Source organism: Manis javanica, chromosome 1 (assembly GCF_040802235.1).
Source record: "Manis javanica isolate MJ-LG chromosome 1, MJ_LKY, whole genome shotgun sequence".
NCBI lineage: Eukaryota > Metazoa > Chordata > Mammalia > Pholidota > Manidae > Manis > Manis javanica.
Window position 1 is genome coordinate 27,329,148 of NC_133156.1, and position 13,277 is coordinate 27,342,424.

The 13,277-nt window shown below is 38.4% G+C and overlaps 2 protein-coding genes and 1 pseudogene across 3 annotated transcripts in view; 1 reads left to right on the forward strand and 2 right to left on the reverse strand.

Moving 5' to 3' along the window:
• ZNF300 (zinc finger protein 300) overlaps window positions 1-13,277 on the forward strand; it is a 141,682-nt gene that overhangs the window by 33,281 nt on the left and 95,124 nt on the right. The gene's annotated exons all lie outside the window — the stretch shown is intronic.
• The window catches only part of SMIM3 (small integral membrane protein 3), a 102,856-nt gene continuing 91,319 nt past the window's right edge, over window positions 1,741-13,277 (reverse strand). Inside the window, exon 3 of the mRNA XM_036994019.2 lies at window positions 1,741-2,022. The gene's annotated coding sequence lies outside the window, so the exon portion shown is untranslated. The remainder of the gene's footprint in view (window positions 2,023-13,277) is intronic.
• Window positions 3,096-7,279, reverse strand: LOC108392253 (large ribosomal subunit protein eL21-like; annotated as a pseudogene).

Genomic DNA, 13,277 nt, shown 5'->3' on the forward strand with positions numbered 1-13,277 from the left:
GACAAGGGCATCAAGACATCCACGGATGCAGAAGATTTCTCTCAAAGCAGTGGGGGTGAGGTTCTGAGCCTCACCTCTGTTGATCCCCAAATTCTCACCTGATGGCCCCCCTGCGACTGTGCCTGTCTTAGGTTGTTCCTCCCTTGAGGAATCTTACCCGTCTCTGGCTAACCAGTCATCTTCCGGGGCCATACAGGGAAATGTAAAGTTGGTAAGTGAGAGAGAAGCCATATTGTTTGCAAAGGTTAGCTTTTTACTTCTTTGCAGATTTATGCCCTGTGGCTTCTATGCCCAGCACTTGTCTCGAGGTATCTTCACCACCTGGAGGAATTATGATGCTCGGTAAATTCGATATGAGGCACGAATTCTATTTAAGGGTTGTAATTAGGAAGGAAGAAGAAAAGCTATAGATGTAGCATATGAAGGAAACTTGGGAGGATTGATTATTTCTTTGACATATCTTCTTGTATAGTACCTTAAGTATGTATAGGTTTTAAACTACTAACTAATTTCCACACATATATTAACATAATAGGAATACGGTGACATAAATAAAGCAAATCTATAATTACCATCCATCTCCAGTGAAGCCAAGAAAACCATTTAGGCACCCTAGGCATTTGTGAAAATTTATCTATGATATGATGGATATTGTCCAACTGTACTTGAACCATCAGACAAATTAAAGCAGCCCATTTCTGGGATCTGTTCACATCCCATATGTTCTTTTAACCATAGATAGTCTATAGTCATGAGATTTTGGAGTGCTACAACTTGCACCCCTCCCAACTCCTGGTTGAGTTCCAACAGTACAGATCCGGTCAAATTCGTTGTCTCACTGTATGCACATGCCAGCCTAGACATCTCCCTCCTCATTCCTATGGCAAATCCAGGAGACGGTGGGCTGGATGCAGCCACAACCGCAGCATCGTCTGGATCCCTGTGGAGGCTTTTTGATGATCATCCCCCGGCACAAGTCCTCCAGAGAGTGCTGATGCCGGAAGCTCCTCCTCATATCGTATCTTAGTTCATTTTCTGGGTATCCAAGCTAGGCCTTGATCTTCTGCGTAGAAACAAACAGACCCTTTGCCCACACTTTGACATGCCCTCTATACCACTCTGCAGAACTCATTGGAGGTCAGCACACAGTAACTGCTTTTTTTTTTTTTTTTAATTAAGAGAAAGGAATATTATCAGAAAAGAGTACCTCCATAGCTGATCATCTGACACCCTTTAAGTGATCAACATTAAGGATATTTAAAGCATGTGTTGATCTTTGATTTACCAATAGTTTTATCCTGTTAAGGAGTAATCCCCCTTTTCTTTCTTTCTTTCTTTTTTTTTTTTTTTTTAATTTTTAATCTACACTTACATGAAGAATACTATGTTTACTATGCTCTCCCCTATATCAGGTCCCCCCTAACAACCACATTACGGTTACTGTCCATCAGCTTAGCAAAATGTTGTAGAGTCACTACTTGTCCTCTCTGTGTTGTGCAGCCCACCCTCCCCTTGCTCCCTCCCCCCATGCATGCTAATCTTAATACCCCCCTTCTTCTTCCCCCCCCTTATCCCTCCCTGCCCACCCATCCTCCCCAGTTCCTTTCCCTTTGGTACCTGTTAGTCCATTTTTGGGTTCTGTAATTCTGCTGCTGTTTTGTTCCTTCAGTTTTTCCTTTGTTCCTATACTCCTCAGATGAGTGAAATCATTTGGTATTTCTCTTTCTCCACTTGGCTTATTTCACTGAGCATAATACTCTCCAGCTCCATCCATGTTGCTGCAAATGGTTGGATTTTTCCACTTCTTATGGCTGAGTAGTATTCCATTGTGTATATGTACCACATCTTCTTTATCCATTCATCTACCGATGGACATTTAGGTTGCTTCCAATTCTTGGCTATTGTAAATAGTGCTGCGATAAACATAGGAGTGCATCTGTCTTTCCCAGGTGAGGTACTTTTATTTTTAATTTTTGAAATCTTGTCCTTCATTTTCCATATCAAATGGAAAAGTACAGATAGCTGAAATTTGGATTAGGGAAAAGGTAGTCACAATAATGATCAAGACCTAGAAAGAGTTTCCAGGTAATATGTAGATAACCTGGTCTGAAACCATTTAAAAAAATTGATATACCGATTTCTCTGATCTTTTTTGCAGACATCATCAGTTATATGATTTGCAATCCTCTAAAGAGAAAGCAGATAAATTTCCCTTGGGAAGAAAGTATTTCTTCCATATAAGAATAAAACAAATTTCCTTTTTGGGTCTTCCTTAGGTTATGGAATACACAGTGTTCTCACCAACACTCCTCTGGTAAATGCAACATTTCTTGTAGCTGTATCATAAGATGATCTCTTAAGAGGGAAGATATAATGTCATAGTCATACTCCTTAACTTTATCCTTTGGTGCTGGGATCATCAGACTGTAGGTCCAAATCTCTAACTGTTTTTATAAACAAAGTTTTACTGACAGCACAGCCATGCCATTTATTAACATATTGTTAATATGTTTTCCTGCTACAGTGGTACAACACAGACCATTTGGCCTATGATGCTGAAAATACGTACTTTACTGAAATAGTTTGTTGACCTCTGCTTTAAAGGACCTAATTGATTACAGAGGTTTTCTATTGTCCAGCTTTATCCACCAATGAATAGATAACAGACTGGGTACATTTTGCATGGTCTTCCAAAATATGATTTTTAAAAGGCAGCTCTTAAATGATAATTATCTGGCAAAGCTTTGGAGAGCAAGGGTCTCTGATGCACCATGCCCTTTGCTGTGGTTTCAGAGTTTGTAGGATTACTGTCCAACTCAAAGCTGCTCTTTCTATGCTTTTCCATTTAAATGGTCTGTATTATGTTTTCTTCCTGCCAATTGTTGCTGTATACATGGTAGACAAACTTTATATAGAAAACAAAAATTTTAAAACTAAGACACCTTTTAACTTAAATTCCACTCTTCTAAGATTATCAGTGTTTACCATTTGTTTTTAACCTTTCAAATTTTTTTCATTATGACTGTGATTAAGTGCATATATGTGAAAGTAGAAATGTGCAAGAGTGTTTCTTATTTTCTTATGCTTTTCTTTTGGGACAGTGATGTTACAGTAAACATTCTATTTTTGCAACTTTATTTTTAACTTTACTACCCGGTATGAAGATTTTTGTGTACATTTTTTCATATCTTCCCATGCCACTATATAGAATTCTCCTTTATTATTTTAGTAAATTCATAGTATTTCCTTGTGGTCTGGTTGACTAGGATTGTTTTCCTTATCTATAAAATGAAGGTTATAATCCTTAGAGGGTTGTTGTGAGAACTGATTGAGTAAAAACTGTGTTTAAAACTGTAAATGAAGTGATTTGTTCTATATTGTTAGGTGTTATTATTATGGTATCATTATTATCAAATCTCAAAATCAGCTTTTGCATTAGGAGTACTTATGACCATTTTACAGTAAAGCTTAACAAATGAGTTCTGTTTCAAAAAGAGGATTTTTTCCTTCTTGGTGTCGGTAGCTTCAGAGCTATACCGTCCAATACAGAGCCACCACCCACATGTGGTTACTAAGTACTTGAAACTGGTTAGTCTGAATTGATATATTCTTAATTGTAAAGTAGATACTGATTTTGAAAATATAATTCCAAAAGCTCACTAAGAATTTGTAAAGATTAATTATGTGTTGAAATCTTATTTTAGATATAGTGGGATAAGATATATATTATTGAAATTAATTTTTAAACGTGTCTACTAAAAACTTTAAAGTTACCTATCTAGATAACTTTGTGTTTCTGTTTCACACAGCTGCTTTAGAGAATGAAAATGGGTTTTTAAATTAGTTCAAATCCACTACAATGACTAACCAATTTATACTTGTTCCTTTAGGAAGAGATTGATATTTTTTCCATACTGTCCAGAAGTAAAGTCATTATTTTTCACATATATCTATACTTTCTCCTTCAAACGTCTACTCCCCTTTCATCTCCTCCGCCTCTTCCATTCTCCTAGTCACCCAAGAGGTAGAAATTGTTTGTAGATGACAAAAGTACAATTTTCCACTGATTATGCACTCTATTTTTCTCAAAATTAACAAAATTTATACATATTTGGTATATTGAACCATTCATGTATCCTTAATAATGGAAAATCACAATGTTAGAATTACATCTGTTGGAAAGGAATTCGGTTCAAAGACTCAGAGAACTCAGAGTGAAAGGTAAGGAAGGAATTCATTAAAGCAAGAATAGCAGGGAATGGCAGGTGCCTTTCAGGCAGCAGAGAGCAAAGAAGAAGAGAGGGAGGAAAAGGAAGCTCCTTGAGCTCCTGCTCAGCATAGGGCAGATCCCTTGCCAACTCCCAAAGCCAGGGTCACCTGGCGTCCAGTGTCTGCTTGAATCTGCATGGCATGGGAACTAAGTCCCTATGACCCCAGGGTTTAGGGGAGCCACAGAGCACTGGATACAGTGAGATTATGTTCTGAGAACTTCCCAAAGGCAAAGAAAGGAGATTTTCAGGCAGGCTACTAAAGAACATGATCATATAGCTGCAGTCCTCTCCAAGTAACTCAGGCAACAGGAACTTTGCAAACTCAAATCAGAGCTCTCAGTAGCCCCTCCCTGCTTATCTGGAGTAGAACAGAGACAGAGGGAAGACTTGTGCGTAAATCTGGAGAATAGAATGAAATAGCAAAATGACAAGCTTACCACTGGAAGAGCCTGGAGACAAAACATAGTAAATTGAGCAGTAAGAAATCTGTAAGGCAAAATGTAAACAAAGGGGAGTGGGGGCAACCTTAGAGAGGAGGAGTACTTAAGTGTTTAGGGTTTGGGGTTTTATAAGGCCTTTTGGGTAGGGGCCAACGTAAGGCATGGTGTATACAGATGATTTATAATTTCTTTTAAGTTTTGTTTTAAGAATAGGATTATTTTGGTGACTGTTGGTTCAGATCTAGACATTCTTTATCCACATAGGTTTATTTACACTTTAGAGGTCTAGCTGCTATCCTGGTTACAAAGTTACTTAGTTGATTAAGGGGCTGGAAGAAAAGGAAGAGCAGCATAGAGATTAAATTAAAGAATAAACTGGGCCTGTTGTGCAGGTTAAGTAGATTTTACAATGGCATGACCCTTGTCCCATTTCCCTGCCTACCTCATCTGGTAGGGCAGAGAAGTCCTGGATTAACAATCTTTGGCCTTGGTGGCCTCATCTAATTGGTACAAGGAAGACATGTGCTGTGCTCTGATACTTTTTTTTTAACAGTCCAGAGGTCTTTTTTTTTTTTTTAACCTGTCAAGCCATGAATTCATAGGGAATGAGTTCCAGCAGCTCAGGCTCCTTTCCATCTGTTCCTACGAAGTGTGCTTCTCTGTGCAGAGCAGGCTGGTGCTTCTGTTGAACTCAAGCACCTTTCTCTTTGGCTTCCGTCTTTTTCGGATTATTTTCCTTCACATGCTTCAGGAAGCTGTCTCAGCTCTTAAGAATGCTTAAAATGTTCCATACGTGCATTAATTCCCTTTGCAAGAATCTTGCCCTTTACTTGTTTGTTTACAGCCTGCTGGGGACCACTGTGGACTCTTCCAGTTCTGCCGTGGTAGCATTTGTGGGGCATTCCTTTTTGAACACTGCCCATTCCCTTGATGTCTACTATATCACCTTTCTTGTAGATTCACATGTATGTGGCCAAAGGAACAGCTCTATGTTTTCTAAAAGGTGTAGAAAACCTATAGTGGGTGCCTCTCCTCTTTCCCTTTTGTGTTGGTCATTTTGGCTATTTACTGGGAGATGGTCGTTTTGACTGAAAGGCTCTGATACTTTTATCTGGGGAATTGTTTTTCATCTGGGGAATATCCAGAAATACCAAGTCACTCCTGACCTTTGAAACTGAAACTAATTAACTAATTAACTCTGTGAGTCTTTTCTGGGTCTTTGGTTTTATGTGGTTAACTCTTTGAGTCCCTTTTAGTGGGCTTTACTGGCTTTATTCTCTCTCCACTCATGTCTGTCTTTCTGCCTAGCACATCTATTAATTTTACTATCAGAATGGATTTCCTCTACATTCCACATTTATTATTGTTCTCATGTTACTGTACTTCATATCAAAAGAATATAGTTGACTAATGTATAAAACTACTTTTGACTAAACATGAACTTTATTCTGTATGATGTTCATTCATTCCTTTTTAGCAAACATTTCTTGAGTATTCAATACATGTCATATGCACTGACTGACTGGAATATCACAGATGTAGGCATGATTCTTTCCTGGGAAGAATGCAGAGAAAAATGGGATAAACAGAAGTGGAAACCAACATTAACATATCCAAGTTCTGTAATAGACATGGGAGCAAGGAACTGTTGCAGCAGAGAGGGGGGAAGCAGCCATCTTTATAAGGAAGGAAGGAATAGGCTTAAAGATGATGGAATTTTTAAAGATTATTGGATTTTGGATTGAGAGGGAAGTAAGGTAAGGATGGAAAGCAGCATTTGCAAGATTAGGTTGTAAAAGTAAAATAACTCTGATTTTAGGTGATACCTAGGAAAGCTGAAAATTGAGGAAAATGAAAATGTAGGATGTTATGTGGAAAGTTTGACAGGTGTGTTATTAAGCAACAAAATATAAAAGATCTTGCTTAAAATACAAAGACGGTTGTGCTCAAGTGCATTGGTCAAGAAACCAAGCTGTTGAGTTGGAATACCTGCTTTTAAATCTGAGAGTTAAACAGTCACATATTCAGTTTGTATTCTCTGGTAAGCAGTGACTTAACAATAGTAATCATAGGTTTTCTCATATGTGAAGTGAACAAGTTAATTGGGTTGTTATGACAAGCAAATGCTTGGCAGCTGGATAGTGTGAATATGGGACTTCGTGTGGGATGAGAGAAACCTTATGATTGAGATGACTGAGATGAGACTGATTGTAGCTGCAAGGATGGAAACGAAGCTTTTAAGCAGGAGAATATTTGACAATATTTGATTTCTTTTTATTCTGAAAGCAATTTGGGTAATAATGGGGATTTAGGAGAAAACCTGAAAAATAGTTAAAAATAAACCTGAGTGATTCTGCTATTAGATGACAACTGTTGTGAACATAATGATGACATAAATAATGGTCAGTTTTCCCTTCATAAACATCTTATGGCTCTACACTTGCACAAGCTCTTTATTTATTTATATTTATATTTTTATTTTTTTTAAATGTACAAATGAGCAGAGCTTATTTTATTCCTAAAGCAGTGTTGAAGAGCTGAAATTGTGCCTCAGCTCACCTGCCTCATTTCTTTCCCACCTGCCACCTGCTCCCTCCCCAGCCAAAGCTGGTAGAGCACAGGTGGTTCAAGATAGGGAAGAAAAGTTTTTTCTAATCTTGGCATCAGATCTCATTGTGCTTCTCCTTTGCTGTCTCTCGGTTTTTATCTTATGGCACTGATATTCTTGTCAGTGATCACATTTCCCTCTTTGCCTTTCTTTAGGAAAGCACTTAGAGACAGTTTATCTTCTGTACTCAACAGTTCACTGTTCACATGCATCTGTTCCATCTCGCAGAATATGGAAATGCATGGAATATATTTGTTGTTTGCCTCTCAGCAACCATAACCCCCTCCTGACTTTATCTTATTTTCATACCTTTATTTTGCTTTGATTCCTATTTTTTGTTGTTGTTGTTATCATTAGTCTACAATTACATGAAGAACATTATGTTTACTTCACCAACTACACCCCCCCACACCCCATTACAGTCACTGTCCATCAGTGTAGAATCACTACTTGTCTTCCCTGTGTTGCACAGCCTTCCCCATGCCCCCACAACATGCTAATTATATATTCTAATTGTAATACCCCCTTTCTTTTCCCCCCGTTTATCCCACCCTTCCCACCCATCCACCCCATTCCCTTTCCCTTTGGTAACTGTTAGTGCATTCTTGGCTTCTGTGATTCTGCTGCTGTTTTGTTCCTTCAGTTTTTCTTTGTTCTTATACCCCACATATGAGTGAAATCATTTGATACTTGTCTTTCTCTGCCTGGCTTATTTCACTGAGCATAATACCCTATAGCTCCATCCATTTTGTTGCAAATGGTAGGATTTGTTTTCTTCTTATGGCTGAATAATATTCCATTGTGTATATGTACCACATCTTCTTTATCCATTCATCTACTGATGGACATTTAGGTTGCTTCCATTTCTTGGCTATTGTAAATAGTGCTGCGATAAACATAGGGGTGCGTCTGTCTCAAACTGGGCTACTGCATTTTAGCGTAAATTCTTAGAAGTGGAATACCTGAGTCAAATAGTATGTCTATATTGAGCTTTTTGAGGAACCTCCATACTGCTTTCCACAATGGTGGAACTAATCTACATTCCACCAGCAGTGTAGGAGGGTTCCCCTTTCTCCACTACCTCGCAAACACTTGTTGTTGTTTGTCTTTTGGACAGTAGACATCCTTACTGGTGTGAGGTGATATCTCATTGTGGTTTTAATTTGCATTTCTCTGATGACTAGCGATGGGGAGCATCTTTTCATGTGTCTGTTGGCCATCTGAATTTCTTCTTTGGTGAACTGTCTGTTCAGCTCCTCTGCCCGTTTTTTAATTGGATTATTTGCTTTTAGTTTGTTGAGCTGTGTGAGCTCTTTATATATTTTGGATGTCAACCCTTTATCGGATCTGTCATTTATGAATATATTCTCCCATAATCTGGGGTAACTTTTTGTTCTATTGATGGTGTCCTTTGCTGTACAGAAGCTTTTCAGCTTGATATAGTCCCACTTGTTCATTTTTGCTTTTGTTTCCCTTGCTCGGGGAGATATGTTCATGAAGAAGTCGCTCATGTTTATGTCCAAGAGATTTTTGCCTATGTTTTTTCTAAGAATTTTATGGTTTCATGACTTACGTTCAGGTCTTTGATCCATTTCAAATTCACTTTTTTGTATAGGGTTAGACAGTGATCCAGTTTCATTCTCTTACATGTAGCTGTCCAGTTTTGCCAGCACCATCTGTTGAAGAGACTGTTATTTCCCCACTGTATGTTCATGGCTCCTTTATTGTACATTAATTGACCATATATCTTTGGGTTAATGTTTGGAGTCTCTATTCTGTTCCACTGGTCTGTGGCTCTGTTCTTGTGCCAGTACCAAATTGTCTTGATTACTGTGGTTTTGTAGTAGAGCTTGAAGTTGGGGAGTGAGGTCCCCCCCGACTTTATCTTCCTTTTCAGGATTGCTTTGGCTATTTGTGATCTTTAGTGTTTCCATATGAATTTTTGAACTATTCCAGTTCATGAAGTTTGTTGTTGGTAATTTGATAGGGATCGCATCAAATCTGTATATTGCTTTGGGCAGGATGGCCATTTGGATAATATTAATTCTTCCTAGACAGGAGCATGGGATGAGTTTCCATTTGCTATTGTCCTCTTTAATTTCTCTTAGGAGTGTTTTATAGTTTTCAGGGTATAGGTGTTTCACTTCCTTGGTTAGGTTTATTCCTAGGTATTTTATTCTTTTTGATGCAGTTGTGAATGGAATTGTTTTCCTGATTCCTCTTTCTATTAGTTCATTGTTAGTGTATAGGAAAGCCACAGATTTCTGTGTGTTAATTTTGTATCCTGCAACTTTGCTGTATTCCGATATTAGTTCTAGTAGTTTTGGAGTGGAGTCTTTAGGGTTTTTTATGTACAATGTCATGTCATCTGCAAATAGTGACAGTTTGACTTCTTCTTTACCAATCTGGATTCTTTGTATTTCTTTGTTTTGTCTAATTGCCGTGGCTAGGACCTCCAGTACTATGTTGAATAATAGTGGGGACAGTGGGCATCCCTGTCTTGTTCCCGATCTCAGAGGAAAAGCTTTCAGCTTCTCGCTGTTCAGTGTGATGTTAGCTGTGGGTTTATCATATGTGGCCTTTATTATGTTGGGGTACTTGCCCTCTATACCCATTTTGTTGAGAGTTTTTATCATGAATGGATGTTGAATTTTGTCGAATGCTTTTTCAGCATCTATGGAGATGATCATGTGGTTTTTGTCCTTTTTTGTTTACGTGGTGGATGATGTTGATGGATTTTCGAATGTTGTACCATCCTTGCATCCCTGAGATGAAGCCCATATGGTCATGGTGTATGATCCTCTCGATGTATTTTTGAATTCGGTTTGCTAATATTTTGTTGAGTATTTTTGCATCTACATTCATCAGGGATATTGGTCTGTAATTTTCTTTTTTGGTGGGGTCTTTGCCTGGTTTTGCTATTAGGGTGATGCTGGCTTCATAGAATGAGTTTGGGAGTGTTCCCTCCTCTTCTATTTTTTGGAAAACTTTAAGGAAAATGGGTATTATGTCTTCTCTCTATGTCTGATAAAATTCCGAGGTAAATCCATCTGGCCCAGGTGTTTTGTTCTTGGGTAGTTTTTTGATTACTGCTTCAATTTCTTTGCTGGTACTTGGTTTGTTTAGATTTTGTGTTTCTTCCTAGGTCAGTCTTGGAAGGTTGTATTTTTCTAAGAAGTTGTCCATTTCTTCTAGGTTTTCCAGCTTGTTAGCTTATAGGTTTTCATAGTATTCTCTAATAATTCTTTGTATTTCTATGGGGTCCATTGTGATTTTTCCTTAATCGTTTCTGATTCTCTTGATGTGTGTTGATTCTCTTTTTCTCTTAATAAGTCTGGCTAGAGGCTTATCTATTTTGTTTATTTTCTCAAAGAACCAGCTCTTGGTTTTATTGATTTTCTTCTATTGTTTTATTCATCTCAATTTTATTTATTTCTTCTCTGATCTTTATTATGTCCCTCCTTCTGCTGACTTTAGACTCATTTGTTCTTCTTTTTCCAATTTCGGTAATTGTGACATTAGGCTATTCATTTGGGAATGTTCTTCCTTCTTTAAATATGCCTGGATTGCTATATACTTTCCTCTTAAGACTGCTTTTGCTGCGTCCCACAGAAGTTGGGGCTTTGTGTTGTTGTTGTCATTTGTTTCCATATATTGCTGGATCTCCATTTTAATTTGGTCATTGGTCCATTGATTATGTAGGAGCATGTTGTTAAGCCTCCATGTGTTTGTGAGCCATTTTGCTTTCTTTGTACAATTTATTTCTAGTTTTATACCTTTGTGGTCTGAAAAGTTGGTTGGTAGGATTTCAATTCTTTTGAATTTACTGAGGCTCTTTTTGTGGCCTAGTATCTGGTCTATTCTGGAAAATGTTCCATGTGCAATTGAGAAGAATGTGTATCCTGTTGCTTTTGGATATAGAGTTCTGTAGATGTCTATCAGGTCCATCTGTTGTAGTGTGCTGTTCAGTGCCTCTGTGTCCTTACTTATTTTCTGTCTGGTGGATCTATCCTTTGGATTGAGTGGTGTGTTGAAGTCTTCTAAAATGAATGCATTGCATTCTATTTCTCCCTTTAGTTCTGTTAGTATTTGTTTCACATATGCTGGTGCTCCTGTGTTGGGTGCATATACATTTATAATGGTTATATCCTCTTGTTGGACTGAGCCCTTTTTCATTATGTAATGTCCCTCTTTATCTCTTGTTACTTTCTTTGTTTTGAAGTCTATTTTGTCTGATACTAGTACTGCAACACCTGCTTTTTTCTCCCTGTTGTTTGCACGAAATATCTTTTTCCATCCCTTGACTTTTAGTCTGTGCATGTCTTTGGGTTTGAGGTGAGTCTCTTGTAAGCAGCATATAGATGGGTCTTGCTTTTTTATCCATTCTATTACTCTGTGTCTTTTGATTGGTGCATTCAGTCCATTTACATTTAGGGTCATTGAAAGATATGTACTTATTGCCATTGCAGGCTTTAGATTCGTGGTTACCAAAGGTTCAAGGTTAGCTTCTTTAGTATCTTACTGTCTAACTTAACTTGCTTATTGAGCTATTATAAACCCTGTATGGTGATTCTTTATTTCTCTCCCTTCTTATTCCTCCTCCTCCATTCTTTATATGTTGGGTGTTTTATTCTGTCCTCTTTTGTGTTTCCTTTAACTGCTTTTGTGGGTAGTTGATTTTGTTTTTTGCCTTTAGTTAGTATTTGGTTGGTCTGCTTTCATTGCTGTGATTTTATTTTCTCTGGTGACATCTATTTAGTCTTACAAGTGCTCCCATCTAGAGCAGTCCCTCTCAAATACCCTGTAGAGGTGGTTTGTGGGAGGCAAATTCACTCAACTTCTGCTTGTCTGGGAATTGTTTAATCCCTCCTTAATATTTAAATGATAATCGTGCTGGATACAGTATCCTTGGTTCAAGGCCCTTCTGTTTCATTGCATTAAAAAGATCATGCCATTCTCTTTTGGCCTGTATGGTTTCTGTTGAGAAGTCTGATGATAGCCTGATGGGTTTTCCTTTGTAGGTGACCTTTTTCCTCTCTCTAGCTGCCTTTAAAACTCCGTCCTTGTCCTTGATCTTTGCCATTTTATTTATTATGTGTCTTGGTGTTGTCCTCCTTGGGTACCTTCTGTTGGGAATTCTGTGTACTTCCATGGTCTGAATGATTATTTCATCCTCCAGTTTGGGGAAGTTTTCAGCAATTATTTCTTCAAATACACTTTCTATCCCTTTCTCTCTCTCTTCTTGTTCTGGTACCCCTATAATGCAGATATTGTTCCTTTTAGATTGGTCACACAGTTCTCTTAATATTGATTCATTCCTGGAGATCCTTTTATCTCTCTCTGTGTCAGCTTCTCTGCATTTCTGTTCTCTGGTTTCTATTCCCTCAATGGCCTTTTGCATCTTATCCATTCTCCTTATATATTTTTCCAGAGATTGTTTCATTTCTGTAATCTCCCTCCAGAAGTCATCCCTTAGCTCTTGCATATTTCTCTGCAGCTCCGTCAGCATGGTTATGACCTTTATTTTGAAATCTTTTTCAGGGTGACTGGTTAAGTCTGTCTCCCCAGATTCCTTGTCAGGGAAGGATGTCTGGGTTAGTCTGGTCTGTATCAAATTCTTTTGCCTTTTCATGGCTATAGAAGTATTTGTGGGGAGCTGTTGTGTGTATTGGCTGGGAGAACATCCCTTCTTCCTGGTTTGTGGCCTTCTTCTTCTGGGAGAATAATGACCCCTAGCGGCTTGTGCTGGGCAGGTGCATGCAGACAGGGTTTCTAATTCTTGCCCGGCCGCTGTGAAAGAAGCTCTGCCCTACTGCCTCAGGCTGCTTCTCCACTATGGTGGAGCTGCATCAGAGGGGAAACAGGCGGGAGGCTGTTTATCTCCATGAGTGGCCCCCAAGCTGCGCTGTTACTCAGGTATTAGGGCGCCCAGAGTTCCCTGGGATTCCCAGCTGCTGG